Genomic DNA, 21,764 nt, shown 5'->3' on the forward strand with positions numbered 1-21,764 from the left:
TTCCTGCTGATGTACAGGACAGGGCGGTCCTCCCCCTCCACCTCCTGGGACAAAACCGCCCCCAGCCCTCTGTCCGACGCATCGGTCTGCAACATAAAGGGGAGAGAAAAGTCAGGGGAGTGTAAAAGTGGCCCCCCACACAGTGCAGCCTTTACCCCAGAAAAAGCCCGCTGGCATTGCTCCGTCCACTGGACCGGATCTGGTGCCCCCTTTTTAGTGAGATCAGTCAGCGGGCTGGTGACGTCCGAATAATTAGGTATAAACCTACGATAATAGCCAGCCAGCCCCAGGAACTGTCTCACCCCCTTTTTGGTCTTGGGCCTCGGGCAGGCCACAATTGCTGCGGTCTTGTTTATTTGGGGACGCACCTGCCCGTTGCCCAAGTGGAAGCCCAGATACCGTACTTCCACCCGCCCAATCGCACACTTCTTCGGGTTGGCTGTGAGACCCGTTCGCCTCAGAGACCTAAGGACGGCCCTTAGGTGTTCAAGGTGCCTCGGTCAGTCATTACTATATACGATGATGTCGTCGAGGTAGGCGGCCGCATAGGTGGCGTGGGGTTGGAGGACCCTGTCCATCAGCTGCTGAAACGTAGCGGGCGCCCCAAACAGCCCAAATGGAAGAGTGACGAATTGGTGTAAACCAAACGGTGTGGAAAAGGCCGTTTTTTTCTCAGGATATTGGAGTCAAGGGGATCTGCCAATATCCCTTCGTCAAATCCAGTGTCGAATAAAAGCAAGCCGTGCCGAGTCGATCGAGCAACTCATCAATACGAGGCATTGGGTACACGTCGAATTTAGACACCGCGTTGACTTTTCTATAGTCCACACAGAACCGGACCGGCCCGTCGGCCTTGGGTACCAAGACCACCGGGCTGCTCCAGTCACTGTGGGACTCCTCGACGATGCCCATTTCGAGCATGGTCTCAGGTTCTTCCCGAACCACCTTTTTTTTGTGTTCGGGTAGCCTGTAAGGGTGGCTACGCACTACCACCCCCGGGGGCGTCTCTATGTGGTGCTCTATGAGGTTAGTGCGACCGGGCAGAGGCGAGACACATCTGAAAACTCGGTCTGCAACTGAGCGACCTCCGTGAGTTGGGTTGGGGAGAGGTGGTCTCCACAGAGGACCGGAGAGGTACATGATGCCAAGGCCCCTTTTTGAACCTCCGGCCCCAGCTCCGCCTTCTCCTGAACCACCGACACCAACGCCACGGGGACCTCCTCATTGTAGAGTTTAAGCAGATTGAGGTGGTAAATCTGTAGCGCCCCACCCCTGTCCGTTCGCCTCACCTCATAGTCGACGTCCCCGACTCGCCGTGTGACCTCAAAGGGTCCTTGCCACTTGGTGATCAATTTGGAGCTCGACGTGGGCAACAGTATCTCCCAGTGTGAACTCCCTAAAGTGCGTACCCTTGTTGTACAGGCGGGCTTGCCGTTCTTGGGCCTGCCGCAAATTCTCCTGGGTTAGGTGGGTGAGGGTGTGGAGTTTTGCACGCAGGTCCATAAAGTATTGAATTTCATTTTTGCTTTGTGAAGGTCCCTCCTCCCAATTTTCCCGCAGCACATCTAGAATGCTGCGCGGCTTACGCCCATATAATAATTCGAACGGGGAGAACCCTGTGGAGGCTTGGGGGACCTCTTGCACTGAAAACAGCAAGGGCTCGAGCCACTTATCCCAATTACGTGCGTCCTCACTTACGAATTTTTTTATTATATTCTTGAGGGTGCGATTGAACCGTTCCACTAAACCGTCCGTTTGTGGGTGATACACGCTGGTGTGGATCGGCTTAATCCCCAATAACCCATACAGTTCGCGCAGTGTCCGTGACATAAACGTGGTGCCTTGATCAGTCAGAATCTCTTTTGGGATTCCAACTCGGGAGATAACGCGGAAGAGCGCCTCCGCAATACTGCATGCTGAGATATTGCGCAGAGGCACTGCTTCCAGGTATCGCATTGCATAGTCCACCAGAACTAATATAAAGCGGTACCCTCGTGCTGACCGATCTAATGGCGCGACAAGATCCATCCCAACTCTTTCGAACGGGGTCTCGATTAATGGAAGAGGGCACAAAGGCGCTTTTGGAATGCCCGCTGGATTCACTAACTGGCATTCGCGGCATGCCGTACACCACCTACGGACATCACCGCGGATCCCCGGCCAATAGAATCGGGCCATTATTCAGGCTAGTGTCTTATCCTGCCCTAGGTGTCCAGCCATGGGATTAAAGTGAGCCGCCTGGAATACCAATTCCTGGCGGCTCTTTGGAATTAAAAGCTGCATGACTCGCTCTTTAGTTTGAGTGTCCTGCGTCACTCGGTATAACCTATCCTTCATAATCGCGAAGTAGGGGAAGGACGGGGTGGCGTTCGGCTGGAGCGTTTGACCATCGATTACTCTCACTTGGTCAAACGCATGTTGCAGAGTCTCGTCTCGTGACTGCTCTAATGGGAAATCTGCGAGGGATTCCCCAATAGAGAGAGGAGGGGCCGGCGGCTCCTCATTCTGACGCGGAGATGACATAGACGGCTCTGTGAAAGCTGCTCCCGCCAAAGCGACACCGGGACCTCCCCCTGTTAAATGGCAGGACCCACTCTCTACTAAGCGTGTCATTAAACCCCAAAATCCCAGCCAATCAGTCCCCAAAATTAAAGAGTGGGTAAGGCGAGGATTAACTGCCGCCTTCACTATAAATTTTTCCCCTCGGAAAAAAATGTGGACTGACACCAAAGGGTAGCTGTGAACGTCCCCGTGCACACACAACACCTTCACCCCCTGTGCACCCCCCAATGCCTCGTGTTGCACCAGGCTTTGGTGAATTGAGGTCTGATTACAACCAGAATCCACCAACGTCTGATATGTATCCCCTTGGATACTCACCGGTATGCGATACGCTCCGCCCCGATTGAGGGCGGCTTCTGGCGCATCGGGGATCTGAACCACCGCACCCACCTCCATTGCCGTGCACTGCTGTTGGAGGTGGCCCGGTTCCCCGCAGCGCCAGCAAACCGGCCCGGGCTTCCTCTCTGCACCGGTGTTCTGGGGCTCACTCACCTGAGGGGGGGAGAGACAGACACAGAAGGGCAAAATTGAGGGCACCGTGTGTGCGGCGGGCCAGCTGGGGTGGTGCCGGCCCCCGCCTCCGCGGTGGGGGAATGGGGCGAGGACGGGACACAGAAGAAGGGGGAGAGAGAGAGAGAGAGAGAGAGAGAGAAGAGAAGAGACTGTCTGCTGTCCTGCCGCCGGAACAGCCGCCAAATGGTCCTCCGCCAGCTGGATGGCCTGATCCAGCAACGCCAGGCGGTGGCACTGGACCCACTCCGTGGTTCCTGTGGGCAAGCGTGCGATGAACTGCTCCAGCACCACCTGATCGACGATCTCCTCAGCGTCGCGGTTGTTGGCCCTCAGCCACCGCCAGCAGGCGTCCCGTAGTTGCTGGCCAAACGCGAACGGGCGGCCGACTTCCTCCAAGCGCAGAGCGCGGAAGCGCTGGCGCTGCTGTTCGGCGGTGCGCCCCACACCCTGGAGGATGGCCCGGCGGAGATCCGCGTAGGCCAGCCGGCGGTTGGCGGGGAGCTGTAGCGCGGCCAGCTGTGCCTCCCCCATTAGCAGGGGGAGGAGGCGCGCCGCGCGCTGCTCCATCGGCCACCCAGAGGTCTCCGCGACTTGCTCAAAGAGCGTGATGAAAGCCTCGGGGTCGTCCTGCGGGCCCATCTTTGACAGGGTGAGGGGGGATGGGCCCGCAGTGGAAGCATCGATTGTCCCCACCGACGCGAGGAGGTGCCGGAACGCCTGTCGATCCTCTTGCTGGGCCAACACCAGGGCCTCGAAGCGCTGCTCCTGCTCCTTACGGAGCGTGACGAGCGCCTGGTGCTGGCTTTGCTGGGCCGTGGCGAGAGCGTGGACCAGGTTGGCTAATGGGAAAGACTCCATGGGGCGGTTCGGCGTTCTGCGCTCCAGATCCCGGGTTTCGGCACCACTGTGGCAGTTCCTATGTATGGGTGGAGCACAGAAGAAGGCAGGCCAGAACTGAGTTCACAAAACTCTTTTTATTTTCACTTTTCAGTGCAAACTTTTACTCTCCCAGCCACACACGCACGCACACACACAAGTCGTCTGGTTGGGGAGAGAGCCCCTCTGCTCTCGCTCTCCCTTTTTAAGTAGGGCGCGGTCGCTGGGAAGACACAAACAGGTTAATTGCTCTCAGGTGTAGTGATTCTGCCACTTACCTTCCCTGACTCCGCCCTCCTGTCACAGACCGGCGCTTGACCATGCCCCCGCTGCCACACTGTCAAATAAAGAAATGAAGGGATTTGGATATTACACCCTCTTTGGTGCATAATATTATTAAATGATTCAAGGAACCTGGAGGAATTTGGGTGCATGAAGGGCTAGGTTGCAAGCCTAAGCTGAGCATTCGTGATCACTGATCTCTCAGATGGCACTGCATCAAGAATCTTCATTCATGTATCGCTGATATAACCACGTAGACTCGGGATTACTTTGGCAAGCACTACAATACGGAGTTACATCCACAAATGCCAGTTAACATTTTCCTGTCCAAAAAGAAAACCTTATGTTAACTGCGTCCAAAAGCACCATCGACTTCTCTGAGCTCAGAGGCATCTGGGATGGACCATCACACTGTGGAAATGTATATTGTGGACGAATAAGTATTCCAGGACATTTTTTGTGAGAAATGGACAGTGTGTGCTCTGGACCAAAGATGAAAAAGACCATCCAGACTATTAACAGCAACAAGTCCAAAAGACAGGGTCTGTGATGGTATGGGTTTGTGTCAGTGCCCTTGGCAAAGGTAAATTACACTTTTGTGATGGCAGCATTCATGCAGAAAAGTAAACTGAGGTTTTGGAGCAACATATGCTGCCTTTAAGATGACATCTTTTCCAGGGATATTTCAACAAGACAATGCAAAACCACATTCTGCACACGTTACAAAGGCATGGCTGTGGAAGAAGAGGGTGCCTGTCCCCTCCATCCTCAACAGAGAATACGTGGGGAATTTTGAATTGAAAAATATGACAGTGACAATCCCGAACTGTTGCACACCTTAAGACCTGCTTGTAGGAAGAATGGGATAGAATCAGAGGTGGACAAAGTACCCAAGTTTATTACTTAAGTCAAAGTACAGATCTCACTGGTTAAATGTTACTCTGATACAAGTGAAAGTTATCCAGTCAAATTTTTACTTAAGTTAAAGTACTGAAGTACTTGCTTTTAAAAATACTTAAGTATTAAAAGTACATTTTCTGTCAACACATCGTTGTTTTATTGCCATAATGCTTACAATACCAAATGCCTCTGAAGCAACCAACTGGATTTCTGACTGGTTTGTAGAACCTGGAGAGCTGAAGCTCCACCTGACATGCTAGCAAACTCTTTTCAAACTCGAAATCATATTGGGTAGCTTATGTTACTAGAAAAGAAAGATTTCTACATTCTGTTTATTTGGCAAGATTATGCTAAAGTTAACGCTATTTATGTTAGTGTAATTGTTTTTACATGATAACTAACAGTGTCCAAGTTAACTAGCTATGTGTTAACGTTAGCCGTGGACAAGGCTGTAGCAACTTGGTGGGCAAATCCACAGAAAGTCATTTGACTAACCAGACTGCATAGCTATTGCAACATTATCGCTAGCTCTAAAAGCAAAGACAACTTCATTGCAAGCTTTCTCTTGGAATAAAATGTTTACGTACCTCACCTAAAATAGGTACTGAAATGTTTCAACTGGATTTATGATGTATGAGGACTCTATGAAGATTACCATTACCCATCCATTATCTGTAGCCGCTTATCCTGTCCTACAGGGTCACAGGAAAGCTGGATCCTATCCCAGCTGACTATGGGCGAGAGGTGGGGTACACCCTGGACAAGTCGCCAGGTCATCGCAGGGCCGACACATAGACACAGACAACCATTCACACTCACGGTCAATGTAGAGCCACCAATTAGCCTAACCTGCATGTCTTTGGACCGTGGGGAGAAACCAAAGCACCTGGTGGAAACCCATGCAGACACGGGGAGAACATGCAAACTCCACACAGAAAAGCCCTCACCAGCCACTGGGCTCGAACCCAGGACCTTCTTGCTGTGAGGCACCAGTGCTAACCACTACACCACCGTGCCACCGATTACCATTACCAAATGATGATATACTGTATATGGTGACCTACTAGACAAACCAAACAGCACCCAAACACATATTTCCATTTTTGTATTGCCTGTGAAGGCATACAAATCCCAGTATTCTATCATTCCGACATAAAGTCTCTCATCTGTTACCAACCAGCCTGAACTACTTTTTATGTTTAGACACAGGAGGATAAACCTAAGTAGCAATCAGAAACATGATCTTGCCTTGCCATGACCAGAGAAGTGTAGGTTTCTTGCCCTTTACTTGTGAAAAAAAAATCCATTTCAACACACCTTCAGATAATGGTTCAAGTATGTTTTTTAAAAAATTATCTATCTGTCTTTTTGGTTTTGCTATTGGGTTTTTCCGATGGTGTTGACAAAGGAATTGCAACCTCACATTTATATATATATTTTAAAAAAAAAAGCATAGCCAAAGACAATGATAGAGTTCCTGTAGACTAAGTGCAATTTTAATCCAAATTAAATTAAATTGTCTCGAATTAAATGTGATTGCATTGATATGACATATTGTTTGAATACCAGTCATTTTGCAAAAACATTAACTATTCTGCTTTGTTGGATGGTTCACTTATTCAGTGAAGGCCTTAGCTTTACTGGATCCAGTTTCATAAAATCTAGAGTAGGACTAAGGTCTTAATCCCCAATATACTGAGAAGAATATTCAAATTTATACCTGGACCATCATACTGTGAAGATCCTCAACATAACAGTGACATATAAGGCATATGAGGGATTTTTTTTTATTTCAACAATCACAAAAAAAAATTGAGGCGGCACGGTGATGTAGTGGTTAGCGCTGTTGCCTCACAGCAAGAAGGTCCTGGGTTCGAGCCCTGGGGCTGGCGAGGGCCTTTCTGTGTGGAGTTTGCATGTTCTCCCCGTGTCTGCGTGGGTTTCCTCCGGGTGCTCTGGTTTCCCCCACAGTCCAAAGACATGCAGGTTAGGTTGACTGGTGACTCTAAACTGACCGTAGGTGTGAATGTGAGTGTGAATGGTTGTCTGTGTCTATGTGTCAGCCCTGTGATGACCTGGCGACTTGTCCAGGGTGTACCCCGCCTTTCGCCCGTAGTCAGCTGGGATAGGCTCCAGCTTGCCTGCGACCCTGTAGAAGGATAAAGCGGCTAGAGATAATGAGATGAATGAGACAAAAAAATTGAATCTGAAAATAAAACCATCATACAACAGATAGATAAAAGGTTTTCTGCATCTTCAAGTGCAAATTTGAAATCCTATACACAGGGGGAGGTGTACTCCATCTCAGACTGGTCACCTGAATGAAATATGTTCAAAATCAGGAAATGACTCAAATAATGCAGTCCTGGAAAATAGTTTTGTCCATAAACAAAGAAGGAGGAAGCAGGCCAACAGCCATATCCTTATGTCGACTTTGTTGACCACCATTATAAAGCTTGTTATAAATGCCAGGTTCTGATGTTGAATTACTATGTGATAAGATAACTGTAAACAATACTCCAGTGAGCTTAACTACATTTGTACACAAAAGGTCTGTTTTCAGGCATTGTTGCACATACAGAACGTGTTAGTTTTGGTAAGAACTTAAAAAAATTCTATAAAACTCAAAAGAGTTATGTATCTGAGTTGTATTTTTAAGGCTATAACCTCTTTGTCATGAACACAAATCAGAAGTTGGAGACCGTCACAAACGCGGTGTAAAGTAAAGTAGCAACCCATACTGAAGCCCATTCATTCACGAACGAGTCGACTCTTTGAACCGGCTCTTTTCGGTGAACATATATGGGACCCACTCGCATACCTGAAGAGCCACAGTTCATCCTTTCTGCTGAAAATGTGTTCTGTTTTCAGCAGTTATTGTTACAGTGCATGTAGCAGGCACAGTAATATAACAGTTCAGGAACTTTTACTGTATGCCAATGTGACATGTAGCGTAATGGTTTTATGATTTACTTAAATACATTTTATAATAAAGGCAATGTAAAGTATAAGCTAATGTTAATACAGTTAATCAGAATGGCGAGTAAAGTACATGAGACAGCTAAGATAAAAGATTTTGAACAGCTTTGTGGGTAGAAAAGCAGTGAGTCGAAAGAGTCGGTTCTTATAGGTGAGTTGAGCCTAACTGATCTGACTCACTGAAAAGAGCCGAAATTCCCATCAGACCAAGAGATTCGACGTAGTGCGCATGCGTACTTTCCAGCGTGCTGCCGGTAATGAGATGACTGTCGGATCTTCAGTGGTAAAGTTTGTACCACTGACTAGCAAGATTTAGAAGGTGAATTATGAATTTTGACAACAACATGGAAAACGATGACCTTTTTTTTTTTTTATCTTTTTCGGGCGGAAACCCGTTTCAGTTGCGATAGAACAGCGCCACAGAGCATTAGTGGCCAAAAGTATTTAACATCCATCGTGGGTTCAGACGAACAGAGAGAATGAACGAGAAACGGATCAGGGAGTCATCTCAGGATCAGTGGTGCATATTCATGGCCATACATACATAAATATACTAGTCGCATAGATCAGAGGAGCTAATTGACATGCGTTATAAAAAGAGAGGGGGGAAAATTTACATTGCATTGGCCGGGAATCGAACCCGGGCCTCCCGCGTGGCAGGCGAGAATTCTACCACTGAACCACCAATGCTTGAGGTAGCGTCTCTGTCCCTTCCTTTTCAGTCTTCACCATAGTAAATTTTCGTTCTGTTCTATTTTTTTTTAAAGACGCGCAATTAGAAAGCATTTATTCTTGGAATGCGTTTCTCAAAGTATGTTCCACGAGCGACCCCTGGTGGTCACTGAGTAGAAGCGGTAAAATAGCACAGTTTACAGTTGTTTTAATTCACATCAGAAATGAACAGCGTGAACTTAGACAGTGTAGAGTTAAGCAGACGGTTAGCTTACACTAGGGTGACCAGATTTCCCTAGTCTGAAACCGGGACACTTTTGCGCGCGACCATGCTCGTGCACGCACACCTTTTTTTTTTACGTAAACGTGACACCCAGAGAGGTGCTCTTATCATTTTGTTGAAGCTCACATTTATCAACATCTCACATGAAATAAAACAAACAGGCATTTTGTTATCTAGCAGCATAGTGGTATACAGATCAGTTAAATTATGGTCAGACAACAGATTTTGTCATGGCTGAGAATAGGCCAGGCTATGTCCATAGGCCAAATTTAAACTGATTTATTTCACCTGTTTGTGAGAACACCAAGAAGAATGCATATGCATATGTAGGCTATATCTCTGAAATTGTATGCACTATAGCATGAACTTAAAAAGTAGACATGTTACCTCAACATAGCCTAGGTCAGAATCAACCTTACTAACCATTCCCCACAACTGAATGAATAAAGCAAGAAGATGTGTACAAAAGTGAACACTTTAATGGAAGATGCAACAAGCTGTTCAACACAGCAATATGGCCAAACTGTCAGAATGGTATGTTAAACAGAAACAAAAAAAGAGACAAGTGATTTGAGAATATACACTCAAACAAAACAGCAATAAAGGAGGAGAGGGGCGACAGCCCGAGGAAAGCCCCCACAGGAGCGCACATCATTTGCAACATAGACTACCCAACTCAGTACAAGAACAAAGCACAGGAACAAAGCTAAGGCGACTGTCAATTCACCCACCCTAAACAAAATGCATAAGCCTATGTATATTTACAAGAAGAGTGAATCTTTTCCAGTAGGGTTTTATTGGCCGAGAGTCGACTGTGAAATTGTGCGCACGTGTCGTCGAAATTCACACAGGTGATCAGTAAGGCTTTCAGTGTTGGCAGGGTCATGCGATTCCTCTCATCGGTCCACGTATTGCTCATGAGAGAAAAAATTCTCTCAACGGGCGCATTGGTGCCAGGGAGGCACATTGTAAATTCGCAAAGCTGCCTAACATTGCGATGAGGAATCTCCCTATTTTTGAAATGCCCTAACATGTCAACCCAGCGCTCATCTGCTGCCTTGCCCTCAGCATTCCATTGATCCACCCTCCCAGTTACAAACGCCCGCACCGATGAGGTCTCATCAAACAGCTCCGTCTCACTGATGTTGCACTCTCGCAATCTTGATGTGACGAACTGGAAGGATGACTCAACCTCATCCCATTACGGGACAGTGGAGAGGAGAGTCCAGGAGAAAACTTCTGTCTCCTTCAACGGAGCTCCCCATTCCTCCAAGTATGACATGCAACACTCGTAAAAGGAACAGACGGTGTCCCGAAATGCCTCTGCCTTCCGTGGATCATCAAGGGCACTCAGGAGATTCTTCACCTATATTAATAAGAATAAGAAGAAGAAGAAGAAGAAGAAGAAAAAAAAACATTTTGGGAGGGTTCAATTGTTTTTATTTCATGGTTACAATTAGTTGTAGGATAGCTGTTTTTAGTTCATATTCCATGAGAAAGTGTGGCGAAATAACACAAGCGTATTAAAACGCAATGCCTGCGCGTCTGTGCGCCTCAAGGTTCTAGGATGTTCAGTAAGTTTTAATCAGAGCTGAGGAGATGTGACGGAGAGATGTGTGGACATAATGTGAGTAGCCTATAATTACTGTGTTTAGTGCTATAACGTTGTTGTTGTTTTCAGTAGGGAACCCTCCGTGCACACTGCATTGAAGTTATAGGGGAAAAAAGAGAGCTGTCTGGCAAATAGGCTAAATGTCATGTACTACATCAATACATTACCTTAAGACCTGTGAAGACAGCCAACTTCCTTTCCTGCAGTTTCTCTTGCAAGGTGCGCAAGTGAAGAGCTGAATGCGCGGCCGTGTTTTTCTGCCTCTCCAGCGCCTTCACAGTGCACAGACATGTCATTGAACAAGGACAGCTGGTTATGCAGGAACCACATCCAAGCTTCATGCAGCGGATTCTGGAGGAATTGCGCGATTGCGATCTGTTGTCTGGAATAACGTGGCTAAATAAACACCCATGCCACAGGGCCAGGGGGCAGTAACCAGGAAAGTTTGCGATTCCTGTCAATTCATCAAAATAGTAAATGCAGACATTTCTCTGCTAATGATTCCCATGCTGCTCAGTCGCAAACGTCGCGAGTGGCAAAAACCGGGACATATCCGTGTCCCGACAGACTTTTGTCAGGACTCGGGACACACAACCCCAAACCGGGACTGTCCCGGTAAAACCGGGATGTCTGGTCACCCTAGCTTACATTCATGTTAAATTTCACCAATTATCAGTAACAGATTATTGAGATCAGGGATCGGTGGCTTAAGACAGCATTAATTAAAAAGATAAAATGAAATCTCTGAGACAGCAGGCAAGCAGCCACAATTTCCTGCAAGTGGTTCAGTGGGCATTGCCACTGAGTCCCTGCCACCACATGAGAACCCTCAAAGTTGTAAAACTCAACATTGTCATGGAAAATCCAGTGCTAAAGTGAAACTAAAGTGCCACAGCAAGTACTTAAAATTTGGATTTTTTTTTTTTGGAATGGGTGATAAGTTTTGATTCAACTGTACTGAAGAAAGTTGAATTGACGAAATATGAGTGATCTCATCTCATCTTCTTCCGCTTATTCGGGACCGGGTCGCGGAGGCAGCAGTCTAAGCATGGAAGCCCAAACTTCCCTTTCCCCAGACACCTCGGCCAGCTCCTCGGGAAGAACACCGAGGCGTTCCCAGGCCAGCTGAGAGACATAGTCCCTCCAGCGTGTCCTGGGTCTTCCCCGGGGCCTCCTCCCGGGAGGACATGCCTGAAACACCTCCCCAGGGAGGCGTCTAGGAGGCATCCGAAAAAGATGCCCAAGCCACCTCAGCTGGTTCCTCTCGATGTGGAGGAGCAGCGGCTCTACTCCGAGCTCCTCCCGAGTGACTGTGCTTCTCACCCTATCTCTAAGGGAGCGCCCAGCCACCCTGCAAAGGAAACTCATTTCAGCCGCTTGTATCCGCGATCTTGTTCTTTCTGTCATTACCCAAAGCTCATGACCATAGGTGAGAGTCAGAACGTAGATTGACTGGTAAATTGAGAGCTTCACCTTTTGGCTCAGCTCCTTCTTCACCACGACGGACCGGTAAAGCGACCGCATCACTGCGGAGGCTGCACTGATCCGCCTGTCGATCTCACGCTCCATCCTTCCCTCACTCGTGAACAAGATCCCGAGATACTTAAACTCCTCCACTTGAGGCAGGACTTCTCCACCAACCTGGAGAGGGCAAGCCACCCTTTTCCGGTCGAGAACCATGGCCTCGGACTTGGAGGTGCTGATTCTCATCCCAGCCGCTTCACACTCGACTGCAAACCACTCCAGTGCATGCTGAAGGTCCTGGTTTGAAGAAGCCAACAGGACAACATCATCCGCAAAAAGCAGAGATGAAATCCTGTGGTTCCCAAACAGGATTCCTTCCGGCCCCTGGCTGCGCCTAGAAATTCTGTCCATAAAAATTATGAACAGAACCGGTGACAAAGGGCAGCCCTGCCGGAGTCCAACATGCACTGGGAACAGGTCTGACTTACTGCCGGCAATGCGAACCAGACTCCTGCTCCGTTCGTACAGGGACCGGACAGCCCTTAGCAAAGAGCCCCGAACCCCATACTCCTGAAGCACCCCCCACAGAATACCACGGGGGACACGGTCAAATGCCTTCTCCAGATCCACAAAGCACATGTGGACTGGTTGGGCAAACTCCCATGAACCCTCGAGCACCCTATGAAGGGTATAGAGCTGGTCCAGTGTTCCGCGACCAGGACGAAAACCGCATTGTTCCTCCTGGATCCGAGGTTCGACTATTGGTCGAATTCTCCTCTCCAGTACCCTGGAGTAAACTTTCCATGGGAGGCTGAGAAGTGTGATTCCCCTATAATTGGAGCACACTCTCCGGTCCCCTTTCTTAAAAAGAGGGACCACCACCCAAGACAGCCCCACAACATCCAGAGACTTGAGATACTCAGGGCGGATCTCATCCACCCCCGGTGCCTTGCCACCGAGGAGCTTGCAAACCACCTCAGTGACTTCGGCTTGGGTAATGGACGAGTCCACCTCTGAGTCATCAGCCTCAGTCTCCTCAGTGGAAGACATGACGGTGGGATTGAGGAGATCCTCAAAGTATTCCTTCCACTGCCCGACAATGTCCCCAGTCGAGGTCAACAGCTCCCCACCTGCACTGTAAACAGTGTTGGCAGAGTACTGCTTCCCCCTCCTGAGGCGCCGGACGGTTTGCCAGAATTTCTTCGAGGCCGACCGATAGTCCTTCTCCATGGCCTCCCCGAACTCCTCCCAGTTCCGAGTTTTTGCCTCCGCAACTGCCCAAGCTGCAGCACGCCTGGCCTGCCGATACCTGTCGGCTGCCTCAGGAGTCCCGGAGGTCAACATGGCCCGATAGGACTCCTTCTTCAGCTTGACGGCATCCCTTACTTCCGGTGTCCACCACCGGGTTCGGGGATTGCCGTCACGACAGGCACCGGAGACCTTGCGGCCACAGCTCCAAACAGCTGCGTCCACAATGGAGGTAGAGAACATGGTCCACTCAGACTCAATGTCCCCCGCCTCCCTCAGAAGCTGGGAAAAGCTCTCCCGGAGGTGGGAGTTAAAGACCTCCCCAACAGAGTGCTCAGCCAGACGTTCCCAGCAAACCCTCACCATACATTTGGGCCTGCCAGGTCTGTCCAGCTTCCTCCTCCGCCAGTGGATTCAACTCACCACCAGGTGGTGATCAGTTGACAGCTCAGCCCCTCTCTTCACCCGAGTGTCCAAGACATAGGGCCGGAGATCAGATGAAACGACTACAAAGTCGATCATCGACCTCCGACCTAAGGTGTCCTGGTGCCACGTGCACTTATGGACACCCCTATGCTCGAACATGGTGTTTGTTATGGACAAACCGTGACTAGCACAGAAGTCCAATAACAAAACGCCACTTGGGTTCAGATCGGGGAGGCCGTTCCTCCCAACCACGCCCCTCCAGGTGTCACTGTCGTCGCCCACGTGAGCATTGAAGTCCCCCAGTAGCACAATGGAGTCCCCAGTCTGAGCACCCCTCAGTACCTCTCCCAGGGACTCCAAGAAGGCCGGATACTCTATACTGCTATTTGGCCCGTAGGCACAAACAACAGCAAGAGCCCTCTCCCCAATCCGAAGGCGCAGAGAGGCGACCCTCTCGTTCACTGGGGCAAACTCCAACACATGGCGGCTGAGCTGGGGAGCTATAAGCAAGCCCACACCAGCCCGCCGCCGCTCACCACGGGCGACTCCAGAGAAGTGGAAAGTCCAGCCCCTCTCGAGGAGCTGGGTTCCAGAGCCAAAGCTGTGCGTGGAGGTGAGCCCGACTATCTCTAGCCGGTACCTCTCAACCTCCCGCACAAGCTCAGGCTCTTTCCCCCCCAGCGAAGTGACATTCCATGTCCCAACAGCCAGCCGCTGTGTCCAGGGATCAGGTCATCGAGGCCCCTGCCTTCGACTGCCACCCAATCCACACTGCACCAAACCCCTACTGCTACCTCTGTGGGTGGTGAACCCACAGGAGGTCGGGCCCAAGTCACCTCTTTGGGCTGAGCCCGGCCGGGCCCCATGGGCAAAGGCCCGGCCACCAAGCGCTCGCATACGAGCCCCAACCCCGGGCCTGGCTCCAGGGTGGGGCCCCGGCTGCGTCATACCGGGTGACGTCACGGTCCTGGATTTTTTCTCCATAGGGGTTTTTGGTGAACTGCTCTTGGTCTGGCCTGTCACCTAGGACCTGTCTGCCTTGGGAAACCCTAACAGGGGCATAATGCCCCCGACAACATAGCTCCTAGGATCATTCAAGCACACAAACCCCTCCACCACAATAAGGTGGCAGTTCTAGGAGGGGATATGAGTGATCATGAAATATAATCATTTGCCTCCCAGGAGATTCTGCCTCACGGATCAGGGAGCAACACTCACTGACTCAGACTTGGCTGTTCAGAGATGTTTCTTAATTTACTGAAAGACAAACATGAGTATCTCATCTCATTATCTCTAGCCGCTTTATCCTGTTCTGCAGGGTCACAGGCAAGCTGGAGCCTATCCCAGCTGACTATGGGCGAAAGGCGGGGTACACCCTGGACAAGTCGCCAGGTCATCACAGGGCTGACACATAGACACAGACAACCATTCACACTCACACCTACAGTCAATTTAGAGTCACCAGTTAACCTAACCTGCATGTCTTTGGGGGAAGCCGGAGCACCCGGAGGAAACCCACGCAGACAATATGCAAACTCCGCACAGAAAGGCCCTCACTGGCCAACAGGGCTCAAACACGGACCTTCTTGCTGTGAGGCAACAGCGCTAACCACTACACCACCGTGCCGTCACATGAGTATATATCCACATTTAAGTTTGTTGTGTAATGATATGATTGGAAGATGTAATTTCAGGAAGCCGAGTTGGCTGCATGTGGTAGCGTAGCTTTATCGGGTGATGGAAATTACATTACTGATCAGGATAGCATTATGAAAACCAGAGCGCAGATGTGTGAGCAAAGATAAGTTTCAAGGATTTAACTGAAACTAGTCAAAAAAAGTTGCAAGCAAACTAGCCAAACAAGTAGCAAGCATGCCAAGTAAATATCTCTATTGCTGGGGATGAGGAAGCTCAGACACCACACTGTGTTCTGTGCTATGAACCGCAAAGTTCAAGTGGCATTTGGAAACTAAACACAAGGAGTACATGGGGAAACCTACTGGATTGTTTTTTAGAGAAAATGTGATGAATTTAAGAAATACATGATGAAGGGGACCTCATATTTTTTTTTTTGCACCTGGGGAAAATGTGAAGGCTACAGAGGCTTCATACAGGATATCCCTGTGGATCACAAAAGCAGGCAAACCTCATTCAGTAGGAGAGAATTTATGGCCCTTTTCCACTACCCTTTTTCAGCTCACTTCAGCTCGCTTCAGCTCACTTCAGCCCGACACGGCTCGCGTTTCGACTACCAAAAACCAGCACGACTCAGCTCGCTTCAGCCCTGCTTAGCCCCTAAAACTCGCACCGTTTTGGAGTGGGGCTGAAGCGAGCCAAACCGTGCCGAGTGAGGCTGGGGGCGTGAGCAGACACTCTCCTGTGCACTGATTGGTGAGGAGGAGTGTCCTCACATGCCCACACACGCCCCGCGAGCGCGCTAGGATCTGTAAACACCGCAAACCCGGAAGAAGAAGAATTACGAATTACGAGAATTTCTGAAGCCTTATGCGCCTCGCCTTATCTATACGCTCTTGCCAGTATCTGTTGGCGTTGTCGGTGACAACAAGCCACAGCACCAAGACCAGCAACACTAACGACTCCATGTCCTCCATGTTTATTGTTTACTATTCGGGTCGTGAGACTACCGCTTAAAAGATCACTGATGTCACTGTTTGCGCTGCTTAACGACATCACGTGACGTCCACCCACTTTCGCTAACTCCACCCAATGTGTCCACCCACTTCCAGCCAGCACGGTTCAGCGCGGTTGTAGTCGAAATGCAACTCCAACAGCCCCGCTCAGCCCGACTCAGCACGGCACGGCTCAGCCCGACTCAGCCGCGTTTGTAGTGGAAAAGCGGCATTAGTTAAACATATTGTTTCAGGGGAAAGGAAATTAACAGGGTACCTTTGTCCAATGACACCGACCATCTATGTTTGAAAATGTTGCCGATTAGGTGGTTGTATGTTTATGCTTATGTCAGTTTTTCTCACTACAGTTGGACGAGTCCATTGACATCGAGAATGAGGTACCACATAGTTTAAAGTCCATGAAAATTAATAGTTAATTAAAACTAATTAACTAACAATAAATTGAAAACAGCACAAACCAAAAAATGGCTAGATCTTCCATACTACTTGGAAGTTTTTTAAACAAAATTTTCACCATTAGATCATTCAATAGATGATCCTTATCAAAATCTTCAATCATTGTCTCATCATTTTTATAAATCTGACTGTAAATCAATACCAAACAACATAAACTACCACAAAAACATAAATGTTGGCTACTTGACTCCTTTCTGATGTTGCAGTGTGACAAAGCACAGTGTGAGCGCATGCCAGTGAGGGCATGAGAAAGGGGGAAAACTGCCTCTCGGGAGCAGTACAAGTCAGTCAGTTCTTGTGTGAGTACACCGTAGGTGTCACTGTTTATCGGTGGTGTCTGTGGCGTGTTGAAGTTGATCCAACCTTGCAAAGCAATGTGGTTCCTTGACAACATTTTACTGTTTTTTCTTGTAAATTTGTGACTTTAATCTCACAGTATATCCCATTTTTTTCTCATAAATTTATGACTTACTTTTGCAAATTCTGTGTATTTTCTCAGAATATTAGCCCCTCCCCCAGCTCCATAATTTTTTTTAACTTACAAAGGCCCTAATATGCCATAGAAGTAAACAGTAATAAACTAAACAAAGTAAATATTTGCCATGCCAACCCTTTGCATTTAAAGATGCCCGAGTAGTCTCAAGTACACTTTGGGCAGTTTTATCAAAAAATTGGCTGGATCGTTTTATTGAGCATCTTGGGGACTCTACCACAGTTCTTTTTGTAGCAAAAACAGATTTCATTATATCTCATCTCATCTCATCATCTCTAGCCGCTTTATCCTGTCTTACAGGGTCGCAGGCAAGCTGGAGCCTATCCCAGCTGACTACGGGCGAAAGGCGGGGTACACCCTGGACAAATCGCCAGGTCATCACAGGGCCGACACATAGACACAGACAACCATTCACACTCACATTCACACCTACGGTCAATTTAGAGTCACCAGTTAACCTAACCTGCATGTCTTTGGACTGTGGGGGAAACCGGAGCAGAATTCATTATATTTTTGTCAGAAAAGTGGTGCATTATGTATGGACTGACAAGTCTAATATCATGCTAGCTGAATGGAATATATATGATATGCCATGAAAAAATGCCAGCAATTATTATTTAAATCTATTACTTTCCTGACTGACATACATTTTCTGTAATGCTGAATTTTTTGTGGAAAAAAAAATAATGTTAGGAAATCTACACTTTCGAAAATTTAGATTTCCAGACATTTAGTGTCTAAGGGTGAATGTTTTTTTCTGAGCATCAGCATCTTTTTTGCAATTGTTCTCAATGAGGAGAGAGCATGCACCTAGATAGAAAAAAATAAACGCCACACCATTTTTGGGTGGCCACTTTGATCACTTCTAGTTGAAAATCTATGAACTTTTAAAAAAGACACTGGTGTTGTGACTGTCCTTTTCAAGCAACTAATCATAGAGGAGACATTTCTTGTCATTGAAGCATTGAACATTTTGGATGGGGAAGCCCAATACCAAAGTTGCGCAGGTGACGTCATCATAACAAGAGGCGTCAATACCTGAAGTTGGTCAGTTATTGTAGCTCAATTGTAATTAAGGGTTTGCAGCAGTGTTACACACACACAAGTGTAACATGCAGCAAAAGCCATCATGCCTCACGTTTGCTGTGGGCACAAAACCCAGTATAATTTAAATAACAAACCAAATATGGTGCCGCAATGCATAGGACACAAACTCAAGACGTCTCTCAAATGTGCAGACCACATTACATTACATTGAGCAAACGCTTTTGTGTGTGCGTGTGCACGCAAGAAAGAGGAGAGAACAGAAAAGCAGAACAATCCAAACAACTTCAAAACGGCTGTACGTTTGATTGTGTGTATGAACCGAATGAATTCCCAAGATTATTGTGGTCGTGGTGGTCAATTGGTCAAGTTGAAATGGTTCAGTCTCACCTCTCGCGTTAGGTGGGGTTTACATTAGACCGTATCAGCGGATCATCAGATTAACGTTTTTAAAAACGATTAGCGTGCACACAGCAATGCCAATACACGATTCGCGTGCACACAGCAACGCCAATACACGGCTACGCTAATCACATGACTAATTCGGCACGTAAGTTGAAATGTGTCAGTGCAGCTCATCGCTTCCTCCTCAGCGGCTGCGCTCCAAATCACTCCACCCTGAACAGCGAGTGCCCTTTGGAGGGTGCGCACTCCGGCCCTGCGCAGCTCACAGAGCGCGCGAGTGAAGCGCACGAGCAGTGATTCGGGACTGAGCCGCTGTGCGCAAGTCACTTACCACTTGCAGGTGGAAGGATGGCAAGCCTAAAGACAATCATAACTACACAATGGGCAGTATTTGCATCAGTATTTGCAGTATTTTCATACTTTTATACTCTTTAATGAAAGGTGATACAAGGCGGAAGTCCGCGCCGTTTTTCAGCAGTCGTGTCACATGACCAATGCCAGCGAATCAGGAAGGTGGATGTCACAGTGACGTTGTCCAATGACAACGCCAGCTAGAGCTCAGCACAGCGTATCCGCGTATTCTCAATGTTTACACAGCATTGGACCAGACACGATCTGGATTGAATACGTGGACCCTGGCGGATTCCCATTTCCAGGCGTTTTAATGTAAACGGACAGTGCATCCGCGAAGAAAACGAGACAGATACGGTCTAATGTAAACTTGGCCTTAGGTGATCACCACTACACACTGACGGTGAGTTTGTGTTGGGGGAAGGGGGAATCATTCAGGAGGAGGTCAAATGACAAATAAACGGAGTCGTACTCGGAGATAGACCTAATGGATAGGAAAAGGTCAAAGCCATCAGGTGCCCAATTCCGGAAGAAAAGGAAAGAAGAGGAGGAGAAACGAGCAAAAGAAAAAAGTATGCTTTATGAATCAATTTCAGTGAGTGACATGAATTAGTGCCCTAATTAGCCTTATATTATTGATGCTTGCTAAGTCGGATGACCTGGCCTGGCCTGCCCCCCAACACGAAATTAATTTCAGCATAACGATTAGGCTTTGCAACAAAACGTTTAAAGTTATTGCTGTCATTGCCTTGGGTTAACGTTGGGCTCTGTATTAGCCAACAGAATGTTAACAGCTTTACATGGTCGTTTAAACATTTCTCGTCGTGTGTTGTACGTCGCGGACACGGCCCGTTATAAATTTGCTGTTACCAGAATGGCAGTCAGTATGTTTACATGCACATCCAAATCGAGCTACTGTCGGTAATCGAGCAAAGGGTCCCAGCAGGGGTGCCAGAGAAATCCAATCCTACATGCAACTGTGAAATCGAGCTATTGTGTAAGGTGCATTGTGCACCCGAGCCACAGGTGGCGCTACACACCCCATCGTGTTGGTACACTTCCAGTTGTCGTCATGAAGAAGAGCTATAGTGTTGCCAGATACTGCTGACGTTTTCCAGCCCAAAACATGTTCAAATCCACCAAAATGCACTTAAAACGTCCCAATCTGGCAACACTGGAGTTCCGTGTTCAAGCTGTTAGGCTTGCTCTAACAGACTGTATGGCTACAAACTGTCCAGCGCAGACCACTGTTTTGTAAGACAACTTATTTTGCACAATTGTATATTTTTCTAAAGTCCATTTTTTGCTTACAAAAAAATATATATTTTTTTGCTTACAATTTAACTTATGTCTTAATAAACACACAAAAAGTTCAATTGTTTTGTTTTTATTGACATTCTTCAGATGTTGGACATATATAAATTCACAGCTATGCAACAGCTGTACAGATGTATTTGGTGATACAGTAAGTGAGCTAAATTTTAACAGTGCAAACAATGCCACAAAAAGAAAAGATTCATGCCGTTGTCATGATTCATTGTCATGCCGACCGAGGCTGTTGTGTTTCCTGCTTGTGGTCTCGTCACTCGTCACTTCCGGAAGGGGCAGTGCTGAAGTAAGCGGCTCGACTATGTAGCTCGATAGGGTTTACATGCACTAAGTAGCTCGGCAAAAATCGCATAATCTCGGTCGTGTAGCTCGATTGCGAGAAATTAAGTTCGGTTCAATTTCAGCCTAGCTAAGGTGTTTACATGCCATTTAGAGCTTTGATTTCAGTCGAGCAACGGCAGAAATTCGATTTTCTCTATGTGCATGTAAACGCACTGAGTGATCAAGTCGTGACGTATTACTTAAGGGCCCGTTTACACGAGGACGCTGTCGGGTAAAAACGACTAAATATTTTATCGGAAGTGCCTTTCGTCTACACGGGGACGGCGTTTCCGAGGCTGAAAAACAGAAAAAATTGAAAACGCCTTCCAGAGTGGATAAGTTAAAAACAGCCCCCGTTGCATATCCGTCTAAACTACCCAATATGCAAAACTCTGCTCGAATCTGCTCACGTCGGGTACGCGTTTACGTCATACATATGTCATATACTGTACATGCCAGCCCGGGAAGTAAGAAAGTAAGTAAAAAAGTAAGAGCATGTCTGATTACATCGATCCAATGGACCTTCAAGCTGCTCTGGCAGCTTTAATAAACGTCCAGGAGTCCTTCGAACATCTATACCGAATCTGCACATATACCGTTAATGAACAGAGGCGGGTATAGTATGCTCTTACTTTTTTACTTACTTTCTTACTTACCATAGCCAGAGTAGTCAAAGTTTTCGCGGCGCAGATGTGCAGATCAGACAAGACGGAAGATGTTGCGCATGTGTGCAGACATAGCGGAGGTCTTTCACAGCATCACCTAGCCACCTGGCATGCACATCCAATTGAATTCCACACATTTATGCGTCACCGTATAGACGCAGATTTCCTCCTTGAAAACGGTCGTGTAGATGCGGAAAAAAGTGAGAACGAAAACGGACTTTTGCATTTTTGT

At 47.8% G+C, this 21,764-nt stretch overlaps 1 non-coding gene across 1 annotated transcript; it reads right to left on the minus strand.

Moving 5' to 3' along the window:
- Nucleotides 1–8,731: 8,731 nt before the first annotated feature.
- On the minus strand, nt 8,732–8,802 carry trnag-gcc (transfer RNA glycine (anticodon GCC)). The gene has a single exon. It is a non-coding gene; the product is annotated as a tRNA-Gly (tRNA).
- Nucleotides 8,803–21,764: the final 12,962 nt, after the last annotated feature.

The sequence above is a fragment of the Neoarius graeffei genome, chromosome 17, assembly GCF_027579695.1.
Source record: "Neoarius graeffei isolate fNeoGra1 chromosome 17, fNeoGra1.pri, whole genome shotgun sequence".
NCBI classification, from domain to species: Eukaryota; Metazoa; Chordata; class Actinopteri; order Siluriformes; family Ariidae; genus Neoarius; species Neoarius graeffei.